We start from the raw sequence: 19,792 nt of genomic DNA, 5'->3' as shown, positions 1-19,792 counted from the left end.
GCTGCTGTTGCGGCTGCTAAGTCGCTTCAGTCGTGTCTGACTCGGTGTGACCCCATAGACGGCAGCCCACCAGGCTTTGCCATCCCTGGGATTCTCCAGGCAAGAACATTGGAGTGGGCTGCCATTTCCTTCTCCAATGCATGAAAGTGAAAAGTGAAAGTGAAGTTGCTCAGTCGTGTCCAATTCTTAGTGACCCCAGGGCCTGCAGCACACCCAGGCTGAATGGTCTGCATTTCTTTATCTCTAAAGAAATGAAACTGAAGAAAAATTGAAAATACTACTGAAGAGTTTGATAATTTTTAATCCACATAAATTTAAGATAACTCAGGTGATTGTTGTATAGCTCTTTGATAGGAGAATGTGAAATCAGGAACACACAAAACCAGGCAATTCTCCCTGCCCTCATGAAACTTTCTTCTAAGTCTTCATCTTTATTTATTTCCTAATGGAAAAATGTTCTCCCTTAAGGCTTATTTGTAGTTCCTATTAATCACTGTAGAGTTTGAGAGTTTGGGAAAGTTGGGATTCAGGTTCCAGCACAGTTTATAACACCAACTGATACTGCATCAGCTCCTGTTCTCTTAGGTCCTTAAATCTCCTAAGATCAAGAAGACTTTTACTCTTTCAATTACTCTTCTTGTCATTACGAAAGTGCTTCTCTTGTTGTTGTTGTTGTTTTCTAAATTAAATCCTAAAGTGGGCTTTCAAAATACGTAATTAGTAATAACTGTAACAGCAATTTTTAAAAAGTTTACAAAAGGGTAGAAAATACAAGAAATCACACCAATGCAAAATTTAATGCCCCTCCCAATATAAATGCATAGGAAAAAATACTCAAATATTTAAAGCAATTTTCCTAGGTCATGGGAGATTTTACAGTTTTCTCTCTATAGCAAATCAAAGTGAAATGCCACTTAAATTCACAGAAAGGGATGAATTTTTTTCCTATTATGAAAGCAAAGAATGGAAATTAATTAGAACAGAATCCTATTGAATTTAACTTTTCTACATTTGAGCATCAGTTCTTTTTATAACAAAAATTTATTTTATAATTTACACATTTTAAATTCATGGGCATGCTTGTCACCTGGCCCAGTCATCTGTAGGAGAAAAGGGGACAGGATGTTATGAATGGAGTGTCCCCATGGTCCCGGGTGCTCAGAGTCCAGGGAGACACTGGTGCTGGACACTGTGGCTCAACGTCAGCACTGAGCTACATAGTCTCAGAGGACTGAGTGATAAGAATTCTTTCTCTACCGTTTTTAAAAAGCCAAGTTCCTGATTTACACAGGTGGGGGGCGGGTTGGGGGAAGTTTACCACATTACATTTCACATTTTCATCTATCATAATTTAGATCTTTACATTTCTTGAGTTGGTGATTGATAGCCTCCAAACACATAAACACTCTCCACCTGTACAAAATGCACCAGGGACTTTTGTCTCATAAAGGCAGGATCAAGGTGGAAGTGAATCAAATTCTAAAACCCGATCCTTAGCAGAAGTAAGTCCCAGGATTGACTGTGGCCACAGAAGGTGACAGTTTCTGGATGCTGTTAGTTTGTAGCAAATTGAAGTTTTGTAGTCTTATCTATTACCAGAAAAACCCTCAAAAAAAAAAAAAAATGTAGCCGGTGGGGGAGAAAGCAGGAGCCCCACCGTCTCATTTTTAACTAGGACCAGCTGAAAAATGAAGGCAAGCACCACACAGACCATCTTATGTCTGCCAATTCATTTCCTGGCCCCAAAAGAAAAAAAAAGGGAAAAAAGGAAAAAAAAAAAAAAAAACACCTCGTGTTTCCTCTCATGCAGGCCAAACATGGCAAAGCACCAGGGGAATTCTGAATGGAATCAATTGCACTTGTTACTAACTGAGTTTTCTTTTATTCTTATATTACCAAGGGCTGGATACTCAGCTGCAAGCAATTATAACGAAGAGTTACTGAGTAATGGTTTCCAGATTGCTCCATGATGGGGCATTAATTGAAAGGGACAATTTAAGAGCTTAGGCCATGTAAATGCATTTCTTATTCTGTCAGATTGAGAAATTTCTGGATGCAAAAGGCTGAAATGCTCAGAACTGATAAAGACTTAATAATGCCCATTTAAACCAACATTTTCAAAATGAGTTTCATGTTTTTAAAAGAACAAATATAAAATGGTGAACCTGTGAGCTTGTTCATTCAATCAGAAAAATATTTGAAATAGCACATTTGCATGCAGCACTCATAGGCATGTATCTTATACAAAATGTTACTTGATTAGTTGGATGCATTGCAAAGTTAAGCTTTCAGGTAAACTTATATTTTTCAGGTTGCATGCTGATATAATCTACACTAAGTGCTCTGTGTGTGTGTGTATAAACTTAAAATTTTTAAATAGTATTTAAAACACACAAATGAGTTATATACATATACATATACACACAGTTTAACCTTTAAAACAGAATTTTAAACAGAATTGCATGCCTGTGAAAATGGACATACTATGAAAATGGACAAGCCATATCACAAAGCTTCATTTTATCCTTTTAAAGGGCTTTTATTTCCCTGGGTCCCATTAAACAGAAACATTTACAAAGAGGTTCCTTGATATATCATATTAAGGACAAGTATCAGAATAGAGAGACTTAAAGCCAAACAAGGAAAAAAAACCTCACTCCTCTGAAATAAGAGTAGTACTAGCTTTTAAAGTCTAATTTCAGACTTCTGCGATAGTATGAGTTTTATTGCTGAAAAGGAAAGAAAGAAGGAGGAAGAGAAAGGGAGGAAGAGATAAGAAAATAGATGATAGATTTGATAGATTGACAGAAATAAATGCAGATACATTTTAAGAGTTAAATTCAAAGTTGAAGGTGGAAGAAGTCGTAAGATGGCTACCACCACTCTTCTTCATTCTGTTTTCTAAATCTGAACTGCCATCTGAGAATTGAACTTTTACCCTTCCTTCTGCCTAAGCGTCTCTCTTTCTCTAGTCTGGATTTGTGCCTTGGATCTGCGGTGCTGATGGTGGACTTCCCTGGAGCCTTGACACAAACCATGACATGGAAGGCAAAGTAGGCAGAAGAGAGAAGTTGTCAACCTATGTAAATTGAGAACATCCTATCGAAAAGACTGACAAGGAAAGGCCTTGAAACTACTACTATTATTATATTGCCCACTTTCCTCATTCATTCGACAAGCTATGGTGTAACTTTTCCCCATCTATCACTTCAAATGCTGCCTAAGCAAAAAACCAGAATGAGGATATCTTATGAATAAGGATCTTACCCATTTGTTGGCATCTCTTGGCCTGTTAAGGCAATTCCTTGTCTATAGCTGGGGTCAAAATCTTCTTTCTTATTGGATTAGTCATTCAAAGAATGAAAACATTAGATTAATATCTGACTCTTCACTTTGGACTGTTGTTTATTTGGTGGAAGTGAAAGGAAGTTCAGTCACTGGTAAAAAATCTAGTTCTGTTTCCTCTAAAGTCAAGTTCAAGCCCCATCAGAATGTCCCACAGAGCAATCCTTACACTAAGATGCCTGAAATTAAATACAAAACCACTTGAAAAGGGGATGGTCAATTTAGGTCAGGGTTGAGTACTTTCATAAGTAATAAAGTCATCTAAATTAATTATTCAAACAGACTATCAAGAATCCAAGATGAGAAAGAGGAGAGCATTCTTTTCCACAAGATAAAATAGGAGTGTCTCATGACTGTTACCAAATAACATTGTCCAATATGGTCCCATTTTAGCCAAAAACATCTATACTATGTATCTGTCCTTTATTTTGCTTTGCTTTCCTCTTAAGTTTTTCTCAGTCTTTGTGAAATCTGAAGTTTTAACTACAAGTTTCAAAAATCCCATTATTTATTTCTGAGATTTGAGGGGAAAAGATTTCTTTTTAAACATCCTGAATTTAAAAATAAATAAACTTAACAGGAAGACATGACAGTCTATTTCAATCGCTCTTGTGATTTTTCATTTTGTGGCATGTACTGATAAATTATCCAAAGTCACATCGTAATTTTGCCTAAGAAATGTAAGCATTGTGGGATGTTTCTAAAATATAAGGGGGGGCAATCTTTCATCCAGCCAGTTACTGGCCTGCTGCTCTTCCTAATAGCAGCCAAACACCTGAACAAACCCAGTGAATTCCGGGCCAAATGGTTCTGATAACAGCAGATCTGGGACAGGATTGATTGGTAAAATAAGTCTTTTAAAATACTGTTTAATAAGTGTCCTTATTTTCAGTACTTCTCTTAGCTCAGGTAAATAAAGTAAGGATACATTCTCTTTTCAAAAACAGTTTAGGCTGGAAAAAAGTTTGAGCAAGTACATACATGCATAATTGAATAATACAGACTCAAAAGACGATCATTTTAACCTTGGATCCTGAATATATACTTAATTTCTGCAGTTTACAGAAAAGAATTAAAACTGCATTTGTAGGTGTGCAGTGAAAGATATAGAAGTTGAATTAGAGTGGTTGATTTTTGTTAACAGTGTTAAAGTTGCTGAAATATAGATAGTATTCAGAAGAGACCAAGATTTTCTACAATGACTGAAAATTCAGTGTCAGCCACTTCATGCTTATTACGCTAAGCAGTTTTGCTTGAATCAGTACCTGGAAAAACTAAGATAATTCCTGTTTTACGTACTCCTTTCAAGCAGGCCAGGAGCAACATTTGAAAGGGATTAGCAATCAAAAATTGAAAATCTACCATCACTACACAAGCTTGCCTTTTCATTTTTGAACAGATCATAAAACACATAACACCATCCAGACTCTAGTCCAGCAAACGGTTTGAATGCTAATTTTTAAAAATAGCTTTTATATGCAATTGTGCTCTTTTCAATAAAACAAAGATTTGTTTATAGCTACAATTTAATTAAGAGCCTTTTCAAAGAGGAGTATCTGGAAAACAGGGACTTTTTTTTTTCCACCAGGGTTGTTTGTTTATTGGTTTAATTTTCCCTGAAGTAAAAATACACTTTGAAATGTAACATGTCATTATGTAATTTGTAGTAACAAAGTGCAGGCCCTTGCACACGACAGCAAACAGGGCCACTCCAGCTCACAGACAGTCCCCACATCCATTCCCCTCTCCTCATCTGATTAACAGGCTGTGTAAACATTCAGCCAACCAGAACCCCGGCCAGTGCAGTTTGGTCAGCCATAAAACTGCCAGCCAAACACAGACACGGGGGTTTTATGCAGAAATCTTAATTTGAGGGAAATGATCAAAACCAAGACAACATGGCCCCAGTGGAGATGGAGAAGGGCTGACCTATATTTTCATTAATCCCTCCCTCCCTCCCCCTGAACCAGTCAAGGATGAGATCACCACCAAGGGTGAAATGCTGAATATCATACCCCTAAGATGCAAGCTTGTGGAGGGAGTTGAGTCAGAAACCAACCCCCTAACAGGACATCTAGGAGAGAAACATAAGCTTCTGTTGCAAGGAGAAATTTTAAATTGTCTGAGTTGTTTGGAAAAGGTCTGATTTTGACATACCCAGGATGGGTTTCCTCCATCAACGTGCTTTCTGTTGGTACAAGAACAGCTAGTATGTGTTCTGATTATACAGATATTAATGAAATTTATACAAAGGAGGGGGGAGGTTGACTTTTTTCTTCCCACGATTCTCATTGCTCTTGGCAAAAGACTTTAGAGCCTTCACAAAATGGAAAATTTTAAATGTTCAATGTAAATAATAGTAATAATTAGCAAGAAAATTATTCAATTTTTTAGAAGAATACTCTCACAAGATGGCTAACTTTTCTCTTTTTTTTTTGGCTTAGGAAAGTATTTCATATCTCACTTTTGAAGCTGTAGAACACTCTTTTTATAGAATTTTTGAGTTTTTTTAAAAATCTTGAAAAATACGCTGGTAGCAATGGGAGTGATAGAATTAACTACAACTAAGATCATGCCATCTGGTCCCATCAGTTCATGGCAAATGGATGGGGAAACAGTGGAAACAGTGTCAGATTTTATTTTGGGGGGGCTCCAAAATCACTGCAGATGGTGATTGCAGCCATGAAATTAAAAGGCACTTACTCCTTGGAAGAAAAGTTTATGACCAACCTAGATAGCATATTGAAAAGCAGAGATATTACTTTGCCAACAAAGGTCCGTCTAGTCAAGGTTTTTCCAGGGGTCATGTATGGATGCGAGAGTTGGACTGTGAAGAAAAGAATTGATGCTTTTGAACTGTGGTGTTGGAGAAGACTCTTGAGAGTCCCTTGGACTGCAAGGAGATCCAACCAGTCCATCCTAAAGGAGATCAGTCCTGGGTGTTCATTGGAGGGACTGATGCTGAAGCTGAAACTCCAATACTTTGGCCACCTCATGCGAAGAGCTGACTCATTGGAAAAGACCCTGATGCTGGGAGGGATTGGGGGCAGGAGGAGAAAGGGACGACAGAGGATGAGATGGCTGGATGGCATCACCGACTCGATGGATGTGAGTCTGAGTGAACTCAGGGAGTTGGTGATGGACTGGGAGGCCTGGCGTGCTGCAATTCATGGGATTGCAAAGAGTCGGACATGACTGAGCGACTGAACTGAACTGAACTGAAGACGCATGGGCTTCCCAGGTAGCTCAGTGGTAAAAATCTGCCTACAATTACAAGAGACATATAGGAGATGTGGGTTCTATCCCTGGGTTGGGAAAATCCCCTGGAGGAGGAAATGGCAACTCACTCAAATGTTCTTGCTGGAAAATCCCACGGACAGAGGAGCCTGGCAGGCTACAGTCCTTGGGGCCGTGGAGAGTAGGACACGACAGCACACATGGAACAGCAAGGCACGTGACTTAGTCCAGTTCATCTCCTTAGTAGCGCTTCAGTAACTGGTTACTAACAGGATACTGGGCTTCATGGCAATTGCTTATAATGTTCACCTTTGTTCTAGGCTCATTTCTTAATTTTTAACCTCTATTTTGTTTGAAAAAAATATGGTCAGCCATGTCATGATGCTCTCTAGGATTACCCATATCTTCTTTGTTGTATCTAATCATGCTCACAGATGTTCATTTTGCCTTTCATAAGAATCTCCGTGTTTTATTCTGGCAGGTCTTATGCTAAAGAAATAACTAAACACAATTTAAGTTCCAAGTAGAATGAGGAAAGTTATACACATGTTGAACTTTTTTTCTCAGGCCCTGGGCAGACCCTTTCTATTTCACTTAATGCTCATGAAACCCTATGAATTGGGCATAAGTATTATACCCTTTATTAAGGAATCAGAAAAGTGAGATCCAAAGGGTCCCAGTAATTTGTCCCAAGGCACACAGCTGGTAAACAGCAGGGCTGGAGTCCTAGTAGTCCAGGTAGCCTAATTCTAGACCCAGTTGACTTTGCCTCCTTGTTGTATCATCATTGCCTTAGTCAGGAGGCAGCTTTGTCTCCGATCCTTAGAGGCATTGGCAAGAGGCAGATTGGAAACTTTCCATGATGATTGCTCCTAGATAATGAGTGAGGTGTGTGCTAAGTCGCTTCAGTCGTGTCCAACTCTGTGTGACCCTAAGGACTGTAGCCTACCAGGCTCCTCTGTCCATGGGATTCTCCAGGTATGAATACTTGAGTGGGTTGCCATGTGCTCCTCCAGGGGATCTTCCAAATCCAGGGATCAAACCCTCATCTCTTATGTCTCCTGCACTTGCAGGTGGATTCTTTTTTTTTTTTTTTTTTTTAAATGAAATTATTTTATTTATATTTGCAACCTTGAAATTCTGTGAAAAGGTTTACAACAGACAAGGAAACACTTGACAAAATTAAATTTTATACAATTAGTTTCATAGTCTTTTAAGCCCTAACTTAAAAAACACTTTAAATTACATATTATGGGATTACTCTGTAATGAAGAATCAGCTTACAAGATGTAAAAGAATGTCAATAAATAAAACATACTGAGTAACCAAATACTAATTTCAGATTCACAAGAAATTGCAAAAAATAGTATAGAAGGCTCCTACATTACCTTCACCCAGTTTTCCCTAAAGATGATGTATTATATAACCATAGCTCATTTTCAAATCCAGGAACTTGACATTGGTACAATCCTAAACTACAGATCTGATTAAGATTTCACTAGGTTTCACATGCATTCTTGTTTGTGTATGTGTACAGTTTATAAAATCTTAACGGTGTACAGATTTGTGCAACTACCACAATCAAGATATAGAACCGTTCCATCACCACCAAGACAGCTTTTTGTGAAAATTCTTTCTATTTACACTATCTTTCACCTTCATCCCTAAACCTCTGACAACCATTTTAATATATTTCAAAACTACATATATTTTTAATTCCAAGGATATTATATAATTAGAATCACATAGAATATAACCATTTGCAACTGGTTTTTTACCTTCAGTGTGACCCCCCTTGAAATCCATGCAAATTGTTGTCTGACTGCTACTGCTGCTGCTAAGTCACTTCAGTCGTGTCTGACTCTGTGTGACCCCATAGACAGCAGCCCACCAGGCTCCCCAGTCACTGGGATTCTCCAGGCAAGAACACTGGAGTGGGTTGCCATTTCCTTCTCCAAGGCATGAAAGTGAAAAGTGAAAAGTGAAGTCGCTCAGTCATGTCTGACTCTTAGCAACCCCATGGACTGCAGCCTACCAGGCTTCTCCATCCATGGGATTTTCCAGGCAAGAGTACTGGAGTGGGGTGCCATTGCCTTCTCCATGCAGGTGGATTCTTTACCACTAGCACCACCTGGGAAGCCCAAGTGAGTGAGGTAGCCTGGTGAATTGGAAGAGCATTAGTTTCAAAGTTTGAAAGCCATGATTCCATTTCAAGTTCACCACTGATTAGTTGTATCTTAGAAATGTTTACTCACATCTCTAAGCCTCTATTTCCTCGCCTGTGAAAAGGAGAAAATTCTGTAAGATCTAAATGAAAGAACATTTTGTAAGGCTTAACACATTTATATATGTTCCAGGTCTTCTTTTCTCCCTCCCAAGCTAATCTGTTTACATCACCTTGTGATAGGTTTTCATCACTATAACTTTACTAAACAATGTCTAAAATTCTGTCATCTGGGTGTAGTTTGATGGAAGGAGTTAAGCATCTTAAAAATTTTTTTAAGTTTAAAACTCCTTGGGTCACACTGAATTGCATGTGCTCTAATTCAGAAAAACAAGTTAAGTCTTCCATTCTAAGTACTGTTAAAAGGTAGGCACTTCTGTCTTCACAAACAAGTAAGATAATTTCTAACATTCAGAATTCAAGCATATTCATTTCAAAAGCATGTAGTCACTACATCTGGGCAACTGTTTAATCAAAAAGTTGAAGAGCACAGATGTCAAAGACACTTTCTCTGATGGAACATTTACAACTTGTGGTTGTTGGACCTTCACTATCATAGTCTGCCTTTGACCAATTCTCTTTCCTTTTTGGAATAAGGGCAAATGAGCATAAACTCTGACATGAAATACATCAGATAGCTACCCAAAATACTCTTCCAAATCTGTGAGTTATTTAACCTTAATCTATCTTGAAAACCACAATAGATTTCCATCTTCTTGAGAAGAAAGAAAGCAAGTGGATATTCTAAATGATCTTTTCAGGCTTACATATCTCTTTCAAAACATTTCACAGTTTTCCCCACTTCATTCCTAACCCCACCTCCATCCGCCCCGTGAGTACTTGCATAGAGTAGGGCCTTAAATGCTTTTGATGATAAATGAGTTGTCAGTGCACAGATAAATCCCCTTTTCCAAAGCCTCCTGGAGTAGGAGCATATTCTACTTCCTCCCAAAGACCCCAGAACTTCCTGTGCACTGGCACGCACAGAAGAAAACTTTTATTCACAAATTTAAGCTACATTAATCTGCTGAAAGGAGGATAGATACTTAAATGGAGTTTCAAATAACCCTCGCCTTTGAGATCATCTGTGCTCACAGCCCAATATTTGTACAAGATGAAATGATTTACAGAATCAAGCCTGGAAAAATTGGAGGGCAACTCCAAAAGGCAAGAACATGCTGCTGAGTCCATCACTCATCCTGCCAGGGAAACTTTTTGTAGTCTCCAAACTGTTATGAGACACTACTCTCTCTCCAGGACAGAGAAATCATCGAAAAGGCGGGAGGTGTGTTGGCTGCACAGCCAGAGTAAAGAACTGGAGTTCTTGGCAGGGCACTTCCACCTCAAAAGCAGACAGAGTCCTGGAAGGACTCTCACGTAAACAAAGCAGGGAGACAGCTTCAGCTCTGCAGCGAGGCTCATCCTTTCCCAGATCAAAGCCTGCGCCAGAGAGACAGCCCTACAGAACAGAGTGTCCTTTTTGGAACATCCAGCTCCAGGGGGGAGGCTTGAACTGGAGCCACAACCTTACCACCTGTATCCAATGGCTTAGATGCAAAGGCTTTCACAGGTTGGGGAGCCCACAGCTGCTCCAATGACAGACAATCAATGGAAAGATAAGACAAGGCAAGCAAGAGAAGTTTCTACCTTGCAAGCTCAGATCAGCTACTCTGAGAAAAAGAAAATGCGTCAAGCCAACCCCGGCTCTCTCTACAGTGTCGAAAGCAGGTGGCAATCAGTACAGGCTCGTGGCCGAGCTGTTTGCCTGGCTCTCTGCCACTTACTTGCTAACTGGGTGAGCTAGGCAGGCTACTGGATGTTTCTATGCCTTGGTTTCCTCACCTGCAAAAGGAACCTAATCGTACCTGCTCCACAGGCTTTAATGAATGACTGGTACAGAAGAAAGCTCTAAAAATGTTGCAATGATCATTTGAAAGTCCCACTGTCCTGCATTTGAACAAGTTCTGCTAATTGGCAGTTTTGTGAACTTGGGGAAACAATATGGGATGACTTCCCCCATCTGTAAAATGGAATTTCACCCAACCCTGATGGGATTGCCAGGGAGATTTGACTTCATTTAGCACAGAGTAGGAATTCAGTAAATGCCACCTCTGTTTATTATCATTTTTCCTGACTTCGAAAGGAGAAAGCCCACAGGACTGGTCAGATGGGAAGAGATACAGCTAGTAAAACAGAATCCTCTTAAACCCCCAAACCTTCATCCATATGCAAAAGAGATACATCCCTGGGGATGATTGGATCCTGGTGTTTTAAATACACAGCTAATTATATTTTAAGAGAGAAGAGGGAGCCTGGAAGTATTCCCAAATTTAACATCTGCAAGCAGAGAGGATGACGAAATGCATTAGTACTGAGGAATAACTTTCTCCCATCTTCTCAGAAAACATCTGGGGTATTACCCTCCCCTCTACTCATTCCCTCACCTCCCACCCCAAAGCTGACTCTTGGCTGACAGTTTATCAGAGATAAATGGAAACACCTGGGAACCAGATAAGGCCAACTGAGTGTGATCAGCTGAGGAGACCTTGGGAACTCATGCCACTCAATATTTCTCTTTCCACACCAGGTGGGGCTAGGAGTACCATCTAGCCTGTGATGGATGGCAAGGCTCACTTTCACATCCACTCTTTTCTTCAGTCATTCCAAACCACCTCAAGAGGTCAGCTGGCCCAGGTTCCTGCCTGAGGTAGGTCAGCACTGAAACCGTCATGTAGCTTAGATGGTTATTGACCCCGCTTTTAACCACTTCCACCAAAAGTCTTTCAGGACTAACTGTATTTGTTCAAAATTTTAATCACCTTTTCCTTTATCAAACCAAGCCCATTCCAGCTAAAATTTCTCATCCCTAAGGAAATATAAGACCTAAGATTGTCTTTTGTACCCTGTGGTCAGGCAAAAAAAAAAAAAAATATATATATATATGTATATATATTGCCATTACACTGTAATAACCTCCTCAACTTGAAAACTTTAAATCTCCTTTTCTTCCCATGTCCATTGCATTATCCCAAACTATTCTCTTTTAACCTTTCTTCAAAGGCCTTACTTGCCTTTCTTTTAATTAGCATGTTCCTTTTCTCTCAACTCACTCCAGCTTCACACATTATTTAGAGACCAGAATTTAACAGGAGATCTAGCTATTATTATAGTGAGATAATTCCAGTGTGTGTTTCAGCACACCCACTACCTGGATGCATGATACCCATACAAGTTATATAGCATTCCTGGGCATCAGTTTCCTTAGCTACAGAGTTGTTTCAACCATAAAGAACAAGAACTGTGAGCAGGTCAATAGGAAGACGTACCAGCAGCCAATGGAGACATTTTAAAAGAATTAAATTTAGAGAGACACATCACAATTAGCTAATTCTAACCATCAGAATTAGCTAGTTGAAGAAAAGAAAAGAGCAATCCTACCAGATGGAACTGCATGTGCAAAGGTCCTAGGGCCCAGACTCCTGGACCAGTATAGCTAGATCTCAGAGAACAAGGGGAAGAGGATTGGAAATGAGGCTGGTGAAGGAGGTATGGGCCAGTAACATTATAATCCTTATAAGCCGTGGTGAGGACTTTAGTCTTTATTCTAAAGGCATTGGGAAGGTGATACAGTTATAAACAGATTGGTTTATTTTTATGGAATACTGACCACAGAATGGATTGGACACGGAGTAGACCTGGGGGGAATAGAAGGCTTTGGAGGCAATCCAGGGATGGGACTGTGAGAACCTGGACTGTGGTGGCAGCTGTGAAGAGGAAGAGACATGGATAGAGTTGGAAATGAGAGTCAGCAACACTTCCTGACCCAGTGAACATGGTGGGAATGGAGAAAGAGGTGTCACGGATGGCTGCCAACTGTCTGGCTCACTCGTCTTTGGGTGTAGGTGCTATTTATTGGGGGGATGCTGGAGGAGGAAGGAGTTTGAGGGGAAAGCTATGAGTTCAGTTTTGGGACATGCAGAGTTTGAAGCACTGTGAGATGGCCAAGTTGAGATGTTGAAGAGGCAACTGGATTTATGATTGGGAGCTCTGAGGAGAGTCTAGCCTAGAGATATAAATTTAAGAGTCATCAACGTATAGATAATAATTAAAACCATAAGCATGGACGAGATCACAGAGGGAGGGTGTAGAATGTGAAGGAGAAGAGAGCCTTGCAATTTTCCAATATTTAATAGCTCAGAGAAAGAAGATGAGCCAGGAAAAAGACTGAAGAGAAGCCCCAGAGGTAGAAGAAAATTAGGAGAGTGTTAGGTCATGGAATTCAAAGGAGGAGGTGTTTTGAAAAGAGAATGTCAACAGCAAGGCTGTTACATATGCTTATCCTAATGACCTAGTCCAAGTGACATTCCTATTGAATTTTCATGTTTGTGTGCAGTCCTGGGTTTTTCCAGCTTGGAATTTTGCCATCTTCCTATGCACACAATGGCTTACTGATGGTTGCTGTGACCAAACTTTCTATCTAACGTGATTAGTATAAGAACACTGGGTTACGTCTCATTTGTCCAGATGCCTTGGCAATCCAGAATGCAGTCAAGAATTAAGTAGGAAAAAAAATCTGAAAAACTCAATGATTATTCAAAAGTCTGGTTACTAGTATTTATGTATTTACTAATACAAGCCCTTGTTTAGCTCTCATGGGTAAAACCGTTCTTTTGTAAGTTTTAAAAAGTTGATATTTGGTTTCTCAATCCACAATAAAATGGAAAAAGCCTTGAAGGGAGGGGCTAGGGTGGAGGAAGATCTCAGAGGCTACAGAAGTTCTTACAGTATTATTACTGGTTATTAGAAAGTAGATTAAAACCTACCCAAAGTAGGCAATGAAACAAAAACATAGAAATCAGAATCTATTTAGCGGATGAATATATCCTATACCTTAGTCATCTTCGGGGAAAATATCACAGTATATCGCCTGACAAAAACATAGTAACCAAACAAATTTTAAATAAATGTTTGCTATATTAAAATAGAACAAAAAGGCTTAGCATGTGATTTTTCATGTTTTTCTGTCCCTTGTATTTTCTATACACTGGTAGCGAGAGCTGGGGGCTTAGGGGACTCCAGTATAATTTTTTGGTAGGAGTGTATGATAGGAAGTGATGTGAATATCAGATTATTCTAAGATGTTAGGACATATTGGTGGCTTCAAGTCAAATCAGTTTTTTCATCTATTATAAAGTTTCTAATTGGCCTTTAACCCAGGGGGTTCACAGCCATTATCACTGCCTAGATTTATTATTGTTGTTGTTCTTCAGTCATTAAGTTGTGTCAGACACTTTGTGACCCCATGGGTTGCAGCATGCCAGGCTTCCCTGTCCTTCACTATCTCCCTGAGTTTGCTTAAACTCATGCCCATTGAGTTAGTGATACCATTCAATCATCTCATCCTCTGTTGCCCCCTTCTTCTCTTGTCCTCAATCTTTCCCAGCATCAAGGTCTTTTTCAATGAGTTGGCTCTTCACATCAAGTGGCCAAAGTATTGGAGCTTCAGCTTCAGCATCAATCTTACCAATGAGTATTTAAAGTTGGTTTCCTTCACTGGTTTGATCTCCTTGCTGTCCAAGGGACTCGCAAGAGTCTTCTCCAGCACCACCAATTCAAAAGCATCAATTCTTCGGCACTCAGCCTTCTTTATGGGCTTCCCAGGTGGTGCTAGTGGTAAAGAACCCGCCTGCTGGTGCAGGAGACATCAGAGATGCAGGCTCGATCTCTGGGTTGGGAAGATCCCCTGGAGGAGGGCATGGCAACCCACTCTAATATTCTTGCCTGGAGAATCCCAAGGACTGAGGAGCCTGGTAGGCTACAGTCCATAGGGTCACACAGATTTGGACACAACTGAAGTGACTTAGCATGAAATTATTTCATTAGGATCTGAAAAACCAACTGGTGAACTCTACAGCAGAAACAACAGTTTCTTCAACAAATTGCTAGGAGAAAAGGCAAGGGGGAACCTACAGAATACAAGAGACTTATGACAAACAATAACCAAATGCAGTGTGGAGGCTTTGTCCTGTTTTTTTGTTTGTTGTGCTGAGTCACTCAGTCATGTCTGACTGTTTGCAACCCCACAGACTGCAGCCTGCCAGGCTTCCCTGGTAGCTCAGCTGGTAAAGAATCTGCCTGCAATGCAGGAGACCCTGGTTCAATTCCTGGGTCAGGAAGATCCCTTGGAGAAGGGAGGCTTTGTCCTACTTATTAGCAAAGAAACATTTATGAGTCAACTAGGGAAGTTTTAGCACTGACCCAAAACGTGATTCAGTTAAGGAATTGTTATTTTCAGGTATGACAATGGGATTGTAATGGCATATGTTTAAAAGTCCTTATCTTACTGAGATAGTACTGAAATACTTGTGGATGAAATGATACGATGTCTGGGATTTACTTCAAAATAATCCTGGAGATGGGGCCGTGGGCCATGGAGATGCTGAGGAAGTTCTGCCTGGGGAGAGATGAGACAAGACGTTATTACAGCAGGATGGTGAGAGCCTGAGGTTCATGTGCCATGTACTCTACTCTCTGTAAATGCTTGAAATGTTCCTTTTAAAGAGCTTTAAAATAGAGAGAAAAAAAGTCATTTCTTTTCACCTTGTTGTTATGGAAGAGAATACTTCTAAAATGCTTGCTGTATCAATGTGATATCACAAAGCAGATTATTTGGAAATTCTGACAGTGAACACAAAGGGAAATCAGAAGAGAGGTGTCACCGAGTCTGAGGGCATGACTTTCGGTGCCTGAGTTTTTGAAACACCAAATTGAAGCCAGGGTCAGGGAGGAAATCACTCCCCATCAGACGGTCAGAACTTCAGCGCCTCAGCTAGAAACTAATTTCTAATTGAAGACACTTCTAGACTTCAGTTCAAGCTGCAAAACCCTATGAGCCTCAAACTCAGCTCCCTGTCTGAAAGGAGGGCTCCTGGCCACCAGGTCTCCTAGTTTGAAACCTGAGGCTCTTATCCTTCCTTCTTTGCTTCGTGTTTCTCTGCTCCAGAGAACTCACTCGTTCGTTTGCTAGCTCAGTGGTAGTCATGAGGATCTGGGGCAGCTGGGCGTGGCCAGTTCAGGGAATCCCCAGCATCTGCTGAGGCTTTTGCACCCTCCTTACCTGTATTTTCACTCATGCTGTTCCCTGAGTTCAAGAAGCTGATCCACCAAAATCTTAATCATCTTTTAAGGACCATTTTAAATGTCACCAAATACACAGGTCTTTTCCCAACCTGCTCCTCAGAGCTAAGGGACTCTTCCTCGAATTCCCCCCAATTCTTTGCTTGTAGACCTTTTATAAAATAGTTGAGTTCCTAGAGCCCCAACTGGACAGTTCATCCCTTGAGGGCCGGAATACGTCTCTACCTCTGTGACCAGCCCCTGAGCCACACACCCTTTCCTCGGCCTTCCCTTCCTGTGCAGAGCTGCCCTTGACCTTGCAACCCTCTTTGACCACTTGTCTCTGCCTTCCTATCCCCTCTGCCTCCTTCCTGCTACCTCGCCTTTTCAATATGGCCCATTCCCACACTGCCTCTGTCTCCCCCTAAGCCGAGAAGCGCGCGCATCAGGGAAGAGAAGGGTCGGTTTCATGCCAGGGTCTCAGCCCTATCTTTGGGTTTTTCTGCAGCAGGCCATTTGGCTGGTGACTGCTGAACTGGATGAGAAATCTCAGCCTGACACAGGAGTCCTCAGGCTCCCACTGCCTCGTGTGCCAATCACAGATTTCTGGATCAACAAACCCCTCCTTCAGTCAATAGAAGCTTTGTGAGCTGAACAACAGATGCCACAGGGCCTAGAAGGCAAATAAATATGGTTATTCAACATTCTATCGCACTGTGTATAATTCAGGAAATTCAATTATGGTTTCCCCAGCAACAGTAACCGAACTTCAGGCCTGGCACACAAGGGGTTGACCCTCACGCCTCCACATGTCGGGGACAGTGCAAATCTGGCAGACTTACAATTGCCATTGGAAATCTAACTGGAGCCTCCAAAAGCCTGGGCTTCCAAACTTAAAGCTGTTTTTCAGCAACTGGTATAAAGACTTGGGGGGAAAAAGTACTAACATGATCTCAGTCATGAATAGGTATGGGATGATTAAGCAGCATGGGCACAATTCCAGCATCAGCATACATTTGAGGCATAGAATGGCAGATCAGGACTTTATAATAGAATGTGAACTGTCAGGATGAGACCTGCAAACTGCCTGGAGCAGGGTTTATAACCTGGAGTCTGTGAAGTCTCTAAAGAGACCTATGCCATGGATTTGGAGCGTGGATTCTGAGGCCGGACTTTGCAGGTTCAAATCCTAGGTCTTCTGCATGACCTCAGGCAAGGTACTTTTGCCTTAGTTTCCCATCCATAAAATGGAGATGATGCAGTTGGTACATGATAGGGTTATTTGGTTAGTTTGCCTTTGAAGCAGAGAGTATTATTAGACCTCTTGGCGGGATTTACTCATGACAGCTCTGAGCTATTTTTCATGACCCCACTTGTGATTCTGTGCCTGAGCCAAGATCGCAATTGGGACATGTTGCATATGTACTACCTTGAGTTGATTCTTTTTTATTTTCTTAGCAAACCATATTTCTTCTTGCACTCCTCACTCCTCCGTGAACTCAAATTAAGCCCTCTCCCATCTAGAGAGCAAGGCAAGGGTTAGGTTTTGTTTTTGAAAAGACTCACAAGCTCGCACGGCAGCAGGTTTTTCCACAGTTTGACAGTTCCAGTTCAGCTCAATGCTGCTGATTTATAAGACACTGAGCTCACTGCCTTTCTCCCCTCTTCTCCCCCAGTCATTTCTCAATCAAGCTGCACTGGCTGGAAACATCTGAGAAAGAAATTTACTGAGAGATGCACAGACAGCCTATTCACATTCCAGAATTTCCAGGAGCCTTCCCCAGAGGACCCAGCGGTAAACTGTTAACTCATGCACATCCCCTGGCCAGTGTCCCTGCCCCTCATCACCCGGCTGGCTGGTGCAGACAGCACCCAGGCTTCCTGCTTCCAAACTCGGCTTCCTCAACTCTAAGGCTACGTGATGTAGCTAACACAGCACACACTGTTCTCAAGCCTTGCCCAGCCTTGCCTACGACAGCAAGATTAGACAGGAAACTGAGGACAGAAGGTACCCAATGGATTTAGTGAGTTAGTTGTCTGAGCACTTAAAAATTCTAAATTAATGACACTATACGTACATGTGGTTGATTCTTCCTCATTAGTGAAAGGGACTCTGATTAAAATAACTCATTTGAATAAAGGCTTAATGGAGGCTCAGAACAATGTCCTTGCTTAACTCAAGTACTTCCTCTTTCTTTCCCCTCTCCCCTAGCCAGCCTCTCTCCCACACCAATTTGGTCTTAACATAGAAAGTTCTAATCTGAAACTGGTGTTTACCACTAAGCTCTCCATTTCTGCTTGAAGTAATTTTCAAGGGCCACTTTCTGCATCTTGTTCTCAGACGTGTCTTGGTCAATTAGTGCAATGTTGCAGCCGTGTATAGTTATTGTAACTCCAGCTGCGAGCTGTTAATAATAAACTTACCCACAGGACAATCGTGCCATATGGTTGATGGTCAATCAAGACTAAAATATGCATTAGGAAGAAAAAAACTGCTGTCAATAGTGAGGTGGTGTAGGTCATTGATTAGGATGCTGGTTCCATAGAACGGAATTTGGGGTAGCAGTGTATGGAGGCATCTCTGCCTTGCCAGGGCCCTACCATGTTTGTCCTGGGACACAAAAGCATGATAACAAAAGTGACACAGCTGGAACCAGAAGACAAGCAGACAAAACATGCTGCAATGTGTAATGTGGGTTGGGGAATAGGGATTTGTTGAAAAGAAGCATAGCTCAGATTCTTTGCTAGGAAAAGGAGACAGATCTACATTGTGGTCATGGGAAATGACCTGTGTGCTACATGACGAATTTCATTTAATAGGAGTTTTGAGGCAAATAAAAATAAACTGATTTGTGGCTAATGAGTGAAGGAGGAGCTGTAACCCACTCAGGCAGTTTCAATTAACTTCTTGCCCAGGATCAAAGGACTTTTGGATTATTTTGATTTCCTTTTGAATTTTGAATGGGAGGTGGTGATTTGGCCGAGGGTGGAGGTGGGGTGGGTGCTGTCTTCAAAGTAGGCTCTTCAAGCTACTTACTGCTCCTGGCAAGTAGCTGAAACTTGACTTTTGTTCCCAGTCATAGCTGCCCTGGTAGAAAAGCAAAAGGCAGGGCCAATAAAGCATCTACGCATTTCAGAGGCAAAACTAAAGGTTCTACGTCAGTTTTACCGGAAATAGTAAAGAACCAGTGCAGAATGGTATCCTGTAAAGTAAAAAACCATGACAAATGTTTCCTTCAGCCTGTGCTTTTTTGTCTGTTTCCTTGTTTGTTTCAATGACAAGTTCTTTATACAACATCTATCACGGATCTCTCTCAATCACACACCAGGGTCCAGACCCTCCGCGCCATAGCAGTTATCTGTCAACATTTTCTAATTGGAAGTGCAGGTTAAATTCCTTCATGCAAACTTTCCTTTGAATTTAAATACTCCCTCCCGCCTCCTAGGAAAGATCCTCTCTTTCTTTTTTTTCTACTTTTTTTTTTCCCTCCTGGTCAAAAAATGTAATGATTCCATTCTTGCTGAGATTACTTTTCCATCGACATATTTTTTCTCCACTGAAAACAAAAGACCTTTTTCATTGCCATTTAAAGGGTGATCATACAATAAAGGCCTTATTAAAAGCCCAGAGCCCTGTTTACTTGCTGTGGAGCTTGATTTGATTACCTGATAATGAAAGTGCTCTGCTAACCATGGGACCAACCACAGGGTCGGCTATCCTGGGGTTGTGCCCCCTTCAGAGGAAGTGGTATTTGTGATTATACTTTTGTCTTTGAGAAGGCAGACTATTCTCAGCCCTCCATGGAAGTCTCAGGAAGACTGCTGTACTGTCAGGAAACATGTACACATACACACACAAATTCTCCTCTG

The 19,792-nt window shown here is 41.0% G+C and overlaps 3 long non-coding RNA genes across 5 annotated transcripts; 2 read left to right on the top strand and 1 right to left on the bottom strand.

Annotated features, from left to right (window-relative positions):
- The first annotated feature begins 639 nt into the window (after nucleotides 1-639).
- On the top strand, nucleotides 640-4,275 carry LOC123334896. The gene is made up of 2 exons (XR_006553089.2): nucleotides 640-2,292; nucleotides 2,973-4,275. It is a non-coding gene; the product is annotated as an uncharacterized LOC123334896 (long non-coding RNA).
- Nucleotides 4,276-8,700: 4,425 nt separating this feature from the next.
- On the top strand, nucleotides 8,701-18,352 carry LOC123334755. Of its 3 annotated transcripts, none has more exons than XR_006552863.2 (3): nucleotides 8,721-11,513; nucleotides 16,431-17,139; nucleotides 17,599-18,352. It is a non-coding gene; the product is annotated as an uncharacterized LOC123334755 (long non-coding RNA). The 3 variants fall into 3 exon arrangements; XR_006552864.2 differs by lacking the exon at nucleotides 16,431-17,139 and having other exon boundaries at nucleotides 8,843-10,601; nucleotides 11,394-11,513; XR_006552862.2 differs by lacking the exon at nucleotides 16,431-17,139 and having other exon boundaries at nucleotides 8,701-11,513.
- On the bottom strand, nucleotides 15,085-17,582 carry LOC123334756. The gene is made up of 3 exons (XR_006552865.2): nucleotides 17,352-17,582; nucleotides 15,924-16,595; nucleotides 15,085-15,260 (listed from the first exon to the last, which is right to left on the bottom strand). It is a non-coding gene; the product is annotated as an uncharacterized LOC123334756 (long non-coding RNA).
- Nucleotides 18,353-19,792: the final 1,440 nt, after the last annotated feature.

Source organism: Bubalus bubalis, chromosome 8 (assembly GCF_019923935.1).
Source record: "Bubalus bubalis isolate 160015118507 breed Murrah chromosome 8, NDDB_SH_1, whole genome shotgun sequence".
Lineage (NCBI taxonomy): Eukaryota > Metazoa > Chordata > Mammalia > Artiodactyla > Bovidae > Bubalus > Bubalus bubalis.
Note: the sequence above shows the minus strand (reverse complement) of the source record. Positions and strands in the feature narration are given on the sequence as shown.